At 45.0% G+C, this 13,503-nt stretch overlaps 1 protein-coding gene across 2 annotated transcripts in view; it reads right to left on the bottom strand.

Moving 5' to 3' along the window:
- Positions 1-13,503, bottom strand: part of FMN2 (formin 2) — a 631,532-nt gene that overhangs the window by 87,833 nt on the left and 530,196 nt on the right. The window lies entirely within an intron of this gene.

Genomic DNA, 13,503 nt, shown 5'->3' with positions numbered 1-13,503 from the left:
AAGGATAAGCGGACCTGAGGATATTCAGGTTCATTGGGTTAGGCCAAACTGGAGTTCAAAGATCAGTTTGGCATACAAACTCGACCCCAAACCCCACAGAAGTCAATGGTGACCGGAACTTCAGTGCTTTAAAATGGCTGTAAAATGGTCATAGTAAGGGCTATGGGGCTGCACAAGTAAGCAAAATGGGGGTAAGAGCAGGACAAGTGCCCTACAAACAAATGTGGATAGAAAAATTATTTAAAATAACAGAATAAGGAAAAAAGGACCCCCACGACAGAGGCAGGTCTAAGGCTGACAGACGTGCTGCATAGGCCCTCACAACCCTCTTTCGAGCGACCCTGTGAATCCCCTTGGGTGCAGTGAGTCACAAGGCAGGGCGGCCATGGTGTCCTGTGGAGGCCATTACCTTACTCTCCCCATGCAAGGTTTTTCTCTGTATGCCCGCCACTTTGGGACCTGTCCGCACAGCGAGCCGCTCTCCCTTACGTCCACCTTCTTGTGCCATAAGGGCTTCGTTCCATGGTGAAAACGGGTAACAGAGAATCAGGGTTCTAATCCGGAGAGACAGCTTGATAAATGGGTATCACATCCAAGACAGGCGGCGGGCAAGCAAATTAACCACTTCTCTGTAATTGGAATGAATAGTTACATCCTTTAATGAGCATCTATTGGAGGGAAAATCTGGTGGCAGTGGGTCCCCCGCCAGGGCCATGGGGTACTCGGAGCCGGGCCCATTGATTTCAATGGGAAGTGTCACGGCAGCGGCTGTGACCCGGTCCATGGCCCTGGGCGTCCGTGTAAATGGGGATGGTGTTAAGCGTGGCTGATTAAAGTTTATAAGTGGATTATTCGTGACTCCACCTGTGGTGTTCGGCAAAGAAGATGTTAAGCCGACGCTGCAGACAGATCCTCTGGGACAGATGGTGTGGTGCAGCAACGATGTTGTGGCCCTCCACAGGTAGGGCCGTAGTCCCAGGGCAGTGTATATGAAGAGCTAGTGAGGAGAGCGTAATGGTGCAGTGTTAAGCACAGAGATGTAGTAGTGCTGAGTGGGTTGGCGCAGGAATAAGCGGAGGACACCAGGGCATGTAGTTCCAAAGCTTTACTCACAGTCTGTTGTGCATACAGGTGCCTGCCTCGATGCTGTGTCCTCCAGGTCAGGGGCTCAGCCAACCTCCAGGCAAGATGAAGTACTCCGTTCCAACACTTCACCAACATATGCCTTCTCTGAACGTCTCCTTTCTAGCGCTTGTAATGAAGTACTTGTGGTTGTGTGTTAAACCCAAGTTCCTTCTTTAAGATGTTCCTTTGAACTCTACTTGTACGGCAGACAGCTGTAGCCTGCTTCGGGGACTCCTTACTACCAAGTCCCGGCTCACTCACATTGCTGTTGTGCCCCCAAGTCTTGTGTGGGAATAAAGTTGTGACAGCTTCTATTCCTCCGGTGTCTGCTGCAGGACCATTAGTATCCATACAACCTCGGGGACCGGACCCCGGCCATGGGCTTAGAACTTGAGGAAGGGTTCCACTCCGACCCTACTCCTTAGTTCTCTTCTTCTCCTCCTTACGTTCCGTACAAATCTTTCTTCCTTATGTAGAATCAGGCTTTCTATATCTCTTTCCAGTGCCAGCAGCTCCAGGTCACAGGAGACTGCTGCAGAACCTCCTTCACTCCTTCCCTCTCAGGGGATCTTCTCTCACAGACTGACCTAGCCCTAATATTCTCCCGCTCTCTTGTGCAGACTAAGCTCCACCCACCTCCCAGCACTCTTCGTGTTCCAAGCAGGGAGCCACCAAAGGTGCTTTGCTACAAAACTATGTTGTGTGGGATGCAGGTGTTGGAGTGTGGTCAGGTGCCTCCACCTTACCTGGATGGTGGGGCACCACACCTCAGGAGGAGATGCAGCACCTCTGTGGTGACTGAACCCTCAGGGGCGCCACAGCAGCAGCCATGGTAATTTAAGCTCCAGTAGCGGACAATAAACCACTACCACGCACACACGGATGGTACAGTGAAACTGCGGATGGTCATTAAATGAGTCAGTTTTGCCTGCAAGGTGGCTCAGTGGTTAGCACTGCAGCCTTGCAGCACTGGGCTTCAAATCCCACCAAGGACAACATCTGCAAGAAATATGTAGGTTCTCCTTGTGTTTATGTGGGTTTCTTCCGGGTACTCTGATTTTCTCCCACACTCCAAATACGTACTGATAGGGAATCTAGATTGTGAGCCCCAAGGGGACAGTGCTGATAATGCCTGTAAAGCACTTTGGAATGAAAGGAAATCTGTTATGCCCCAGGGATGTATATGACCTAATAATATGGGCATACAGGTAATAGAAATGGTAAATTAGTCCTACCTGTATGCCTCATATTAGCGGTCTTGTTGTTGAGAAATTTTATATTCCTTTCTTTTGCTAATGATTTCTTCCAGGCTCCAGGGCATGCGATGCCTGGAAAAAATACCTGAATATCAGACTTGTCTAAATGTTCTTTTGCATAATTCTGACTCTAAATTTTATTGTGGGGATGCAGGAGAGGTTTTCTTCTGAGGACTCTTCCATGAAGGCCATATTTGTGCATGTGTCTCTGAACAATGTACCACAACTCCAGAGTCTGCTAAATCTTTCTGAAGGTCTTTTGAAATCAAGTCAAGTGAGGGTTTCTGATTTGCATCTCTAGCAATCCTAAGAGCAGCTCTCACTGAAATTTTACTTGGTCTTACAGACCTTATCTTCTTCCACTGTTCCTTTTTTCTGCCATTTCATAATTACATTTCGAACAAAGAAAAGGGCAATTTGAAAATGCTTTGCTATCTTATTATAGCCTTCTTCTGCTTTGTGGGCCTCTACCATTTTTTATCATTTTTAGAGTGCTAGGCAGCTGCTTAGAAGATCCCATGGCTGCTGTTTTTGGCACAAGGGGTTTTATACAGCTGAGAAATTTGCATGGTCTGGCTTTTCCTAATGATGATAGTGAACAAGCCATAACCTTAACAGACTAATTAATTAAAGTCTGAAACCTTGTACAAATTTATCTGAGCACACAAATCTTCAAGGGTGCTCAATCTTGTACATCACCCCATTTTCCTTTTTGGAATTTTAAAATGTAAAAAAGTTTTTGCATTTTTTTGTCTGAAATACAAAGGAAATGTGTCGTCCTTAACCACTTCATGACCACCAATGGCTTTGTGCAGCGCCGTTTTTCTATGGTCGGCGGTTTTGTGCTGATCGGGACCCCCATGTACCTTATAACGAGGGAATCTCAGCGAACAATGCTTTCTGTGACCCCCCAACCTCATCGAGACCTGATTGGTTCAGGTCCTGATGACGTCAGCGTCACACCAACCAATGAGACAAGTCACCAGGAAAGTTTGTTGTAGCAACAGTGTGACAAGTGCTGCTGGCAACAGCTGTGCCAGTCAACGATCTTGTTCAAAAGTAAAAAAAACAGATACGGCAGGTTAGGGTTAGTGCTATAGTTAGGGTTAGCGTTAGGCTAAAGTTAGGATTAGGGTTAGGATAAAGTTAGGGTTAGGGGAAGGCTAAAGTTAGGGTTAGGGTAAGGCTAAAGTTAGAGTTAGGCTAAAGTTAGGGTTAAGATAATGTTAGGGTTAGTGTTAAGCTAAAGTTACGGTTAGGGTCAGGATAAAGTTAGGGTTAGGGGAAGGCTAAAGTTAGAGTTAGGCTAAAGTTAGGGTTAAGGTAAGGATAAAGTTAGGATTAGTGTTAGGCTAAAGTTAGGGTTAGTGTTAGATTAAAGTTAGGGTTAATGTTAGGCTAAGGTTAGGGTTGAGGCTAGAATTAGAGTTAGGGTTAGGGTTGGGGCTAGGGTTAGGATTGGGATTAAGGTTAGGGTTTTAGGGTTATTTTTGTGGTTAGGGTTATGGTTAGGGTTGTGATTTGGGTTAGGCGTATGTTGGGGTTAATTTTGTAGTTAGGGTTATGGTTGTGATTAGTGTTAGGGGTGTGTTAGGGTTATGGTTAGGGTTGGGATTAGGGTTAGGGGTGTGTTGGAGTTAGGGTTGGAATTAGAATTGGGGAGTTTCAACTGTTTAGGCACATCAGGGGCTCTCCAAACGTGAAATGGCGTCCAATCTCAATTCCAGTCAATTCTGAGTTGAAAAAGTCAAATGGTACTCCTTCCCTTCTGAGCTCTGCCGTGCACCCAAACAGTGGTTTACCCCCACATATGGGGTGTTGGCATACCCGGGACAAATAGAACAACAACTTTGGTATAATTTCTCCTGTTACCCTTGGGAAAATAAAAATTTTGGGGGAAAAGATTATTTTTGTGGAAAAACAATGAATTTTTATTTTCATGGCTCTATATTATAAACTTTAGTGAAACATTTGGGGGCTCAAAGTGCTCATCACACATCTAGATAAGTTCCTTGGGTGATCTAGTTTCCAAAATGGGGTCATTTGTTGGGGTTTCTACTGTTTAGGCACATCAGGGTCTCTGCAAATGCAACATGATGTCCGCAGACCATTCGATCAAACTCTCCAAAACGTCACTACTTCCCTTCCGAGCCCCAGCGTGTGCCCAAACAGTAGTTTTCTCCCACATATGGGGTACCAGCGTAGTCAGGACAAATTGGACAACTTTTGTGGTCCAATTTTTCCTGTTACCCTTGTGAAAATAAAAAACTGGGGGGTAAAAGATCATTTTTGTGGAAAAAAAATGATTTTTTGTTTTCACGGCTCTACATTATAAACTTTAGTGAAACAATTGGGGGTTAAAAGTGCTCACCACACATCTAGATAAGTTCCTTGGGTGGTCTAGTTTCCAAAATGCGGTCACTTGTGGGAGTTTTCTATTGTTTAGGCACATCAGGAGCTCTCCAAATGAGACATGGCATCCGATCTCAATTCCAGCCAATTTTGCTTTGAAAAAGTCAAACGGCGCTCCTTCCCTTCCAAGCACTGCCGTGCGCCCAAAAAGTGGTTTACCCCCACATAAGGGGTATCGGCGTGCTCAGGACAAATTGCCCAACAACTTTGGGTGTCTAATTTCTTCTGTTACCCTTGGTAAAATAGAAATTTGGGAGAAAAAATATCATTTTTGTGGAAAAAATATGAATATGATTTTTTATTTTCACAGCTCTATGTTTTAAACTTTCGTGAAGCACTTGGGGGTTCAAAGTGCTCACCACACATCTAGATAAGTTCCTTCGGAGGTCTAAATGTGACATTGCATCCGATATCAATTCCCGCCAATTCTGCATTGAAAAAGTCAAACGACGCGCCTTCCCTTCCGAGATCTGCCGTGCGCCCAAACAGTGGTTTACCCCCACATATGGGGTATCGGCATATTCAGGAGAAATTGAACTACAAATTTTGTGGTTAAATTTCTCTTTTTACACTTGTGAAAATAAAAAAATTGGATCTGAATTTGAAAATGTTTGTGAAAAAAAGTTAAATGTTCATTTTTTCCTTCCACATTTTGCTTCAGTTCCTGTGAAGCATTTAAAGAGTTAATTAACTTCTTGAATGTGGTTTTGAGCACACTGATGGGTGCAGTTTTTAGAATGGTGTAACTTTTGGGCATTTTCTGTCATATTGACCTCCCAAACTCACTTCAAATGTGAGGTGGTCCCTAAAAAAATGGTTTTGTAAATTTGGTTGGAAAAATGAGAAATCACTGGTCAACTTTTAACCCTTATAACTTTCTAACAAAAAAAGCTTCAAAAATTGTGCTGATGTAGACATATGTGAAATGTTATTTATTAACTATTTTGTGCGATATGATTCTGATTTAAGGGCATAAAAATTAAAAGTTTGAAAATTGCAAAATTTTACCAAATTTCCATTTTTTTAACAAATAAATGCAAGTCATATCAAAGAAATTTTACCACTATCATAAAGTACAATATGTCACAAGAAAACATTCTCAGAATCACCGGGATCCATTTAAGTGTTCTAGAGTTATGACCTCATAAAGTGACACTGGTCAGAATTGAAAAAATTGGCCCGGTCACGAGGGCAAAAACAGGCTCTGGCGCAAAATGGTTAATTTAGGCCATTCAGAGATCAATTCACCTTCAACTTGCTTAACTGTTCACAATAACAGTAATTTTGTCCATGAGTGACCAAACTTTCACATGCCACTGTATATGCCCATATAGACGGCTTAGGAGAGCTGATCCTACCTACAGATTTCTTTTAAAAAAGGCCAGATAAGTTACTCCATTTATTTTTGAACATTCCAACTTGATGATCTTCCACAATCTCTCTAACATTACTCTTTCCAAAAGATGCTAACTTAAAACTCTAACTGAAAGAGTAAATTACTTACCAGGTGTCCCGGGTCCAGGGGCTCCTCCTTCCCTGTCCCTAACTCTAGGGATGCCCTAGCTCACCCTGCTCACCGGACTACTTCTAAAGGTGAAGACTCTGGGGCCACGTACCTTGCCTTAGCTCCTGAATCCACCCTTAGTCTGCACCCTTCCCCCATCCAGGGAAGAGGGGAGTAGTAGTGTACTGTAATACACAAACCAGACTAACAAGGTAATATGAACAAAGGTAACGAAAAATACCAAACATACAAATAACAGAGGGATGCACCGGGGAGTAGAGGATAGGGTTAAACCAAAGTAGGAGAAGAGAGGGAATTATATAAACACTAAAAATGTAGCAACAGTCACAGATAAATCCACCAACCACCTACACTAATAACCACCAGCAAAAACGTCCAGTCATGCAGCAAAAGCTAACTCTGACAATGAGAACTAGCCAGGACCCAGTTTATATAGGAGATGGGAGTGGCTAACAGTGCACAGCTGAGAGCCTGAACTCTCCAGGAGCTCTCAACTGTGCAGATTAACCCCTGCACTGCCAAATGAAATTTACACCATTTAATGCAAAGGTGAAGTGCTTCTAACTGATTTTATATACTCCATCTTGAAAGGTCGATATATCAGGAATTTGGTTAGATTGGCGATGGTTCTGAAGGTGCCATTTGACTTCTTTATCCAGAAAAGGGGTAATAGAAACCCATTTTTTCTTCTTTCTTTGGTATGTCTATGAGGACTTGTTTCTGAAACAGATTCAACACCTCTGCTTCCAGGGCTAACTGCTCCTCCCCAGACTTCCCAGGGGATGCTACTGTGAATGTTAATGGAGGGTCAGTTCAAAATTCCAACTTAAGGCCTGATTCTACTATACCCAGAATCCACCCATTGGAAGAAATTCTTGCCCATGCAGGGAGAAAGAGGAAAAGCCTTCCCTCAAACTTTTCAATAACTAACTTCCCTTTGCTTTCCATCAATGCCCAAACTTGTCCCTAATATCTAATCTGACCTCATCTTTAATAACTTACCAAACAAACCTTTGTTCATCCTTGCCTGATAGAGAAAATTGGGCACTAGCTTTAGTAAAAATGAACTGTCTTTTATTTTATCACACTCACATGGTTTCAGCAGATGCATCAGAATTCAAGAGAATTCCTATAAGACGCTTACCTTTTACCAGAGGGTACAGGACTCCAGATCTCCCTCATAAAATGGGACTAATACAAAATATCCTATGTTGTATTTGTAAGAAGTCTACTACTACCATCTCCACTGTCTGCTGGGACTACCCCAACATAGACCAATTCTCATATTCATTTCATTGAGACATCTTTGGCGACCATATGCATCATTTACCTCAGGCAAGGACAGTTTACCAACGCATGTGATTACATCAACTAAGCTACTCATCCCACTAAATTGGAGATCACAATCCACCCCCTTTCATAAAAACATGGTTAGACAAAATTGACCACATTTACAGGATGGAGGAACTGTCTTCCTGGGAAGACAGAAATACAACCTTTTGAAAAGATCTGTTCTATGTAACACTCCAGTAGGGACCGTCTATTCTTTCTGGCCCATATAATCTTCCTTATCTAATCTGCCATCCATTTCTGCCGCTAACTCACAGACTTAACTCCCCACCCACAGTCGGAAGCAAGAATTAACTATTCCCCTAGGCTCCAAATTATACAATTCACAAATTTCATATTTCTCTCAACTGTGCAGATTAACCCCTGCACTGCCAAATGAAATTTAAACCCTTTAATACAAAGGTGAAGTGCTTCTAACTAGTGCAGGAGTAGGAAAAATCAGATGATGCAGTGTCTTCTGGCTCCTCTCTGTCGCGGTAAACCCGTGACATCGGAAAAGGGATTTTCCAGAGCCCATGACAGCACCACATGAGAGAGGGGATCCACCCATCTATGCTCCGCATCAGTTAGGTTACAGAGCATGAGAGGACCTCTAAAACAGTTATGAACTCTTCTCCTCATGTTCTAACAAAACATCTTGGTCTACACAGTCTCTCAGATGTGCTGCCCATCCACTTTTGCTTGCATCTGTAGTTATAACATCCATAATTTGATATGCCCATGGAATCCCTACTGACAGATTCTCTGTGCTTAGCCACCATAACAAAGTATTGGTTAGCACCGAAGAAAGACTTATTTTTCCCACAAGGCTCCAAATTATACAATTTACTAATTTCTTATTTCTAATTTTACATTTTTCTAGTAGGACTTTTAGAGTCTGCTGTTTCCTCCCTCTATCACCTCTCCTCTCTCCATATTTATGTCACGAGTGTGTCACATGCTCCTGGGAGATCTGGGGTTAGGAAATCATTGCATATTGTGAGTCACTGGCAATCCATTTAACCTGTGTGTTTTATGTCCCATATTAAATAAATTTAGTTTCCTTTAGTGCTGAAGAGGTTAATGACCCTTTCTATGCTGGTTAGAAACATGCAGCTCCATCTCACAGCTGCTCCTGATCGGGTCATTTCCTCTCTCTATAAAAATTGGCCAGACCTTCTCTTTGCCAGTGAAGGATTCCATCCTGGTTCCCTTGAGGTGCTGGGCTGAGTTAGAGAGTCATTTGTTGCTGTTGGAGATTGCTGTATGCTGTTTTTGGGTGTGTGCTTTTCTCCTCAACTTTCCCGTTTGTTTTGTACATCCCTTCCTTGCAATACATAGTTTTCAGTCTAAGCCGGACCTAAAATGATTTATTAGCACTTATATAAGTGATGTACACACGTCTTTGCTTATGCTGTTACATTGGAATTTGGTAAACTTGAAGCATGTATATCTCTACTCCAAATGATACTTTTATCTAAATTTGTATTGGTAATTCTTGATATGCACTTTTGAACATAAAAAGAAACATTCTTTCAGTACAAAAAGAATGTTACTGCTGGTGTAATTACATGGCTGGTTAGTTTTCTGATGCAAGTGGTGACCACTCCTACCTTCCTTTAAAAGGTCACCTGATGCATCAGCTGACTGTTGGTTATACAGGTCCTTTTGGATACCAACCGTGCTGAAGACAGGAGGTTGCTGCTGCAGTGGTGCTTCAGCTGAATACTGTTATCTGATGCTTACTCTGCTGTGCGGTGCATTGCAGCAGAGAAAGCTAAGTGTTGTTTTGTGTTTTTTATTCCCTGTGGAGTCGGTCTATCCTTACCTTGTGTTGTATTAGTGCAGCTGTGGGACCAGTGTCTTCACTTGCCAATTCCCTACTTAGGGACAGGTGCAGGGCAAGTGAGGGCTAAGGTATCCTGCTCAGCGAAAGGTTGAAAGAACCTGTATAGGGATGCTAGTAACAGCAGGTTACATCCTCAGGAGAGTGCAGGAGGTGTCCATTTCCCCATTCCCTATCACAGGGCCCATCGTTGTAATTGTGTCCCCGGTCTTCCTTTGTTTTTTTACCGTTTAGTGACTGACTGATTGTTGGGTCATGTCACACAGGGCCATTCACTTAGTGACAGAATATTTAAAAAAATGCTTGGTTTGATAAATCACATTTTTCTAAATAATGTGGATGGCTAAGTGCATGGGTGTCACTAACTTTGGGAAGATGAAGGGAAAAAAGTTGTAGCGGTCTGTAGAGCACTGAGACAAGGGATAAATTGTAGGGACAGCAATCTGGTTAATAAACCTTTATTAACCCTTCGATCTCCACAATGCTTTTCGATAGTATAACACTGTCTTCATCAGGAGGTACCACCTGATGAAGATAGTGTTACTATCTCAGCGCTCCACAGACTGCTACAACCTTTTCTCCTTCATCATTCCATATCCCTCCTCCTGAGGGTTTGCTGCAGGAGCAGCTACAAGCACAGTCAATCCCACTGAGAAGCTTAAGGACCTGCGATGTCCGGGTAATGCTGGATCCACACTACCCAGCTTAAGGACCTGCAGTGATACGTATCCTGTTCCCTGATCACGTGACCAGAACCCGGAAGTGCTAGCCAGCAGCAATTGTGCATGGCAGTCTCTATCAGTTCACAGGGATCATCCCTTCAAGCCAATAGCATAGCTACCGGGGGGGCAGAGGGGGCGGTGGCTCCAGGCCCCGCGCTCTGAGGGGGCCTACCCGGAGCTACGCTACTGTAACTGTATTGGCGTGCGCAGCGGGCTGATACAATTACATTCTGCGGCAGAGCAGGGAGAATTGATCTCCCTGCTCTGCCTCCCGGATGCTATGGGCCCCTGAGCAGGCGGGGGGGGCCTGGTGCCAGCCGTGAGCCGCCCCGCCCGTCATCGCAGGTTCAGCTGTATCGGCTACATGCCGACACTGCTGACCACATTGAAGAGAGAAGGAGCGAATGCTCCTTCTCCCATCATCCCCTTGTCAGCGTCTGACGTCACCGACGCCGACACTGACAGTGGGCGCGATGACGTCAGTACTCAGCGCCTGCAGTCGGATATGAGCGAGAGCAGCGCAGGAACCAGGAGGAAGAGAGGTGAGTATTTAGTTTATGGGGAGGGAGGCTATGAGTGTGCATATACTACAGAGGATGGCTATGGGGATGCATATACTACAGAGGATGGCTATGGGGTGCATATACTACAGAGGATGGCTATGGGGATGCATATACTACAGAGGGTGCTATGGGGGTGCATTATACTACAGAGGGTGGCTATGGGGGTGCATTATACTACAGAGGGTGGCTATGGGGGTGCATTATACTACAGAGGGTGGCTATGGGGTGCATATACTACAGAGGATGCTATGGGGTGCATATACTACAGAGGATGGCTATGGGGGTGCAAATACTACAGAGGGGGGCTATGGGGGTGCAAATACTACAGAGGGGGGCTATGGGGGTGCATATACTACAGAGGATGGCTATAGGGTGCATATACTACAGAGGATGCTATGGGGTGCATATACTACGGAGGATGGCTATGGGGGTGCATATACTACAGAGGATGCTATGGAGGTGCATATACTACAGAGGGTGGCTATGGGGTTGCATATACTACAGAGGGTGGCTATGGGGGTGCATATACTACAGAGGATGGTTATGGGGGTGCATATACTACAGAGGTTGGATATGGAGATGCATATAATACAGAGGGTGGCTATGGGGATGCATATACTACAGAGGGTGGCTATGGGGGTTCATATACTACAGAGGGTGGCTATGGTGGTTCATATACTACAGAGGGTGGCTATGGCGGTGCATATACTACAGAGGGTGGCTATGGGAGTGCATATACTACAGAGGATGGCTATGGGGGTGCATATACTACAGAGGATGGCTATGGGGGTGCATATACTACAGAGGGTGGCTATGGGGGTGCATATACTACCGAGAGTGGCTATGGGGGTGCAGATACTACAGAGGGTGGCTATGGGGGTGCATATACTACAGAAGGTGGCTATGGGGGTTCATATACTACAGAGGATGGCTATGGGGGTGCATATACTACAGAGGGTGGCTATGGGAGTGCATATACTACAGAGGGTGGCTATGGGGGTGCATATACTACAGAGGGTGGCTATGGGGTGCATATACTACAGAGGGTGGCTATGGGGGTGCATATACTACAGAGGATGGCTATGGGGGTGCATATACTACAGAGGATGGTTATGGGGTGCATATACTACAGAGGTTGGATATGGAGATGCATATAATACAGAGGGTGGCTATGGGGATGCATATACTACAGAGGGTGGCTATGGGGGTTCATATACTACAGAGGGTGGCTATGGGGGTTCATATACTACAGAGGGTGGCTATGGGGGTGCATATACTACAGAGGGTGGCTATGGGAGTGCATATACTACAGAGGATGGCTATGGGGGTGCATATACTACAGAGGGTGGCTATGGGGGTGCATATACTACAGAGGGTGGCTATGGGGGTGCATATACTACCGAGAGTGGCTATGGGGGTGCAGATACTACAGAGGGTGGCTATGGGGGTGCATATACTACAGAAGGTGGCTATGGGGGTTCATATACTACAGAGGATGGCTATGGGGGTGAATATACTACAGAGGGTGGCTATGGGAGTGCATATACTACAGAGGATGGCTATGGGGGTGCATATACTACAGAGGGTGGCTATAGGGGTGCATATACTGCAGAGGGTGGCTATGGGGTGCATATACTACAGAGGATGGCTATGGGGGTGCATATACTACAGAGGGTGGCTATGGGGGTGCAGATACTACAGAGGGTGGCTATGGGGGTGCATATACTACAGAAGGTGGCTATGGGGGATCATATACTACAGAGGATGGCTATGGGGGTGCATATACTACCGAGGGTGGCTATAGGGGTGCATATACTGCAGAGGGTGGCTATGGGGGTGCATATACTACAGAGGGTGGCTATGGGGTGCATATACTACAGAAGGTGGCTATGGGGGTGCATATTCTACAGAGGGTGGCTATGGGGGGTGCCTATACTACAGAGGGTGACTATGGGGATGCATATACTACAGAGGGTGGCTATAGGGGTGCATATACTACAGAGGGTGGCTATGGGGGTTCATTATACTACAGAGGGTGGCTATGGGGATGAATTAAACTACAGAGGGTGGCTATGGGGTGCATTACACTACAGAGGCTGCCTATAGGGGTGTATTACGCTATAGAGTCTGCCTATGGGGAGTGCATTATAAACAGTATAGAGTCTGCCTATGGGAAGTGCATTATATACAGTATAGAGTCTGCCTATGGGGAGTGCATTATATACAGCAGGGGTGGGGGACCTCAGGCCCCAGGGCCACTTACGGCCCTCGATGACCTTTTATCAGGCCCCCGAGCAGATTCTCAAGGACCGCATTCTTGGGCAGGGAGCTGTATTTTGATTGCCACAATCTCATTAATTTCTCCTTGCTCTGTTTGCACACACCCAGTGTTCACTACTGAACATTGAAGGGCATGCAATTAAAGATTAAGTCATGAAACCAGTGCAGAGTCAGGATGTACTTTGTGGACGGAGTTTGTATGGCCCTTGAATAAATATCCAAATGGCCCTTGGCTGAAAAAAGATTCCCCACCCCTGATATACAGTATAGAGTCTGCCTATGGTGAGTGCATTATATTACATGGAGACCTATGGGGAGTGCATTATACTATGTGGAGCTCTATGGTGAGTGCATTATACTATATGGAGACCTATGGGGAGTGCATTATACTATGCGGAACCCTATGGGGAGTGCATTATACTATATTGAGAACTATCTGGTGTAT

This window comes from Dendrobates tinctorius, unplaced genomic scaffold (genome assembly GCF_039654945.1).
Source record: "Dendrobates tinctorius isolate UK_male_01 unplaced genomic scaffold, ASM3965494v1 ptg000293l, whole genome shotgun sequence".
Taxonomy (NCBI): domain Eukaryota; kingdom Metazoa; phylum Chordata; class Amphibia; order Anura; family Dendrobatidae; genus Dendrobates; species Dendrobates tinctorius.
The sequence above is the reverse complement of the archived record's forward strand: the minus strand, read 5'-3'. Positions and strand labels throughout refer to the sequence as shown.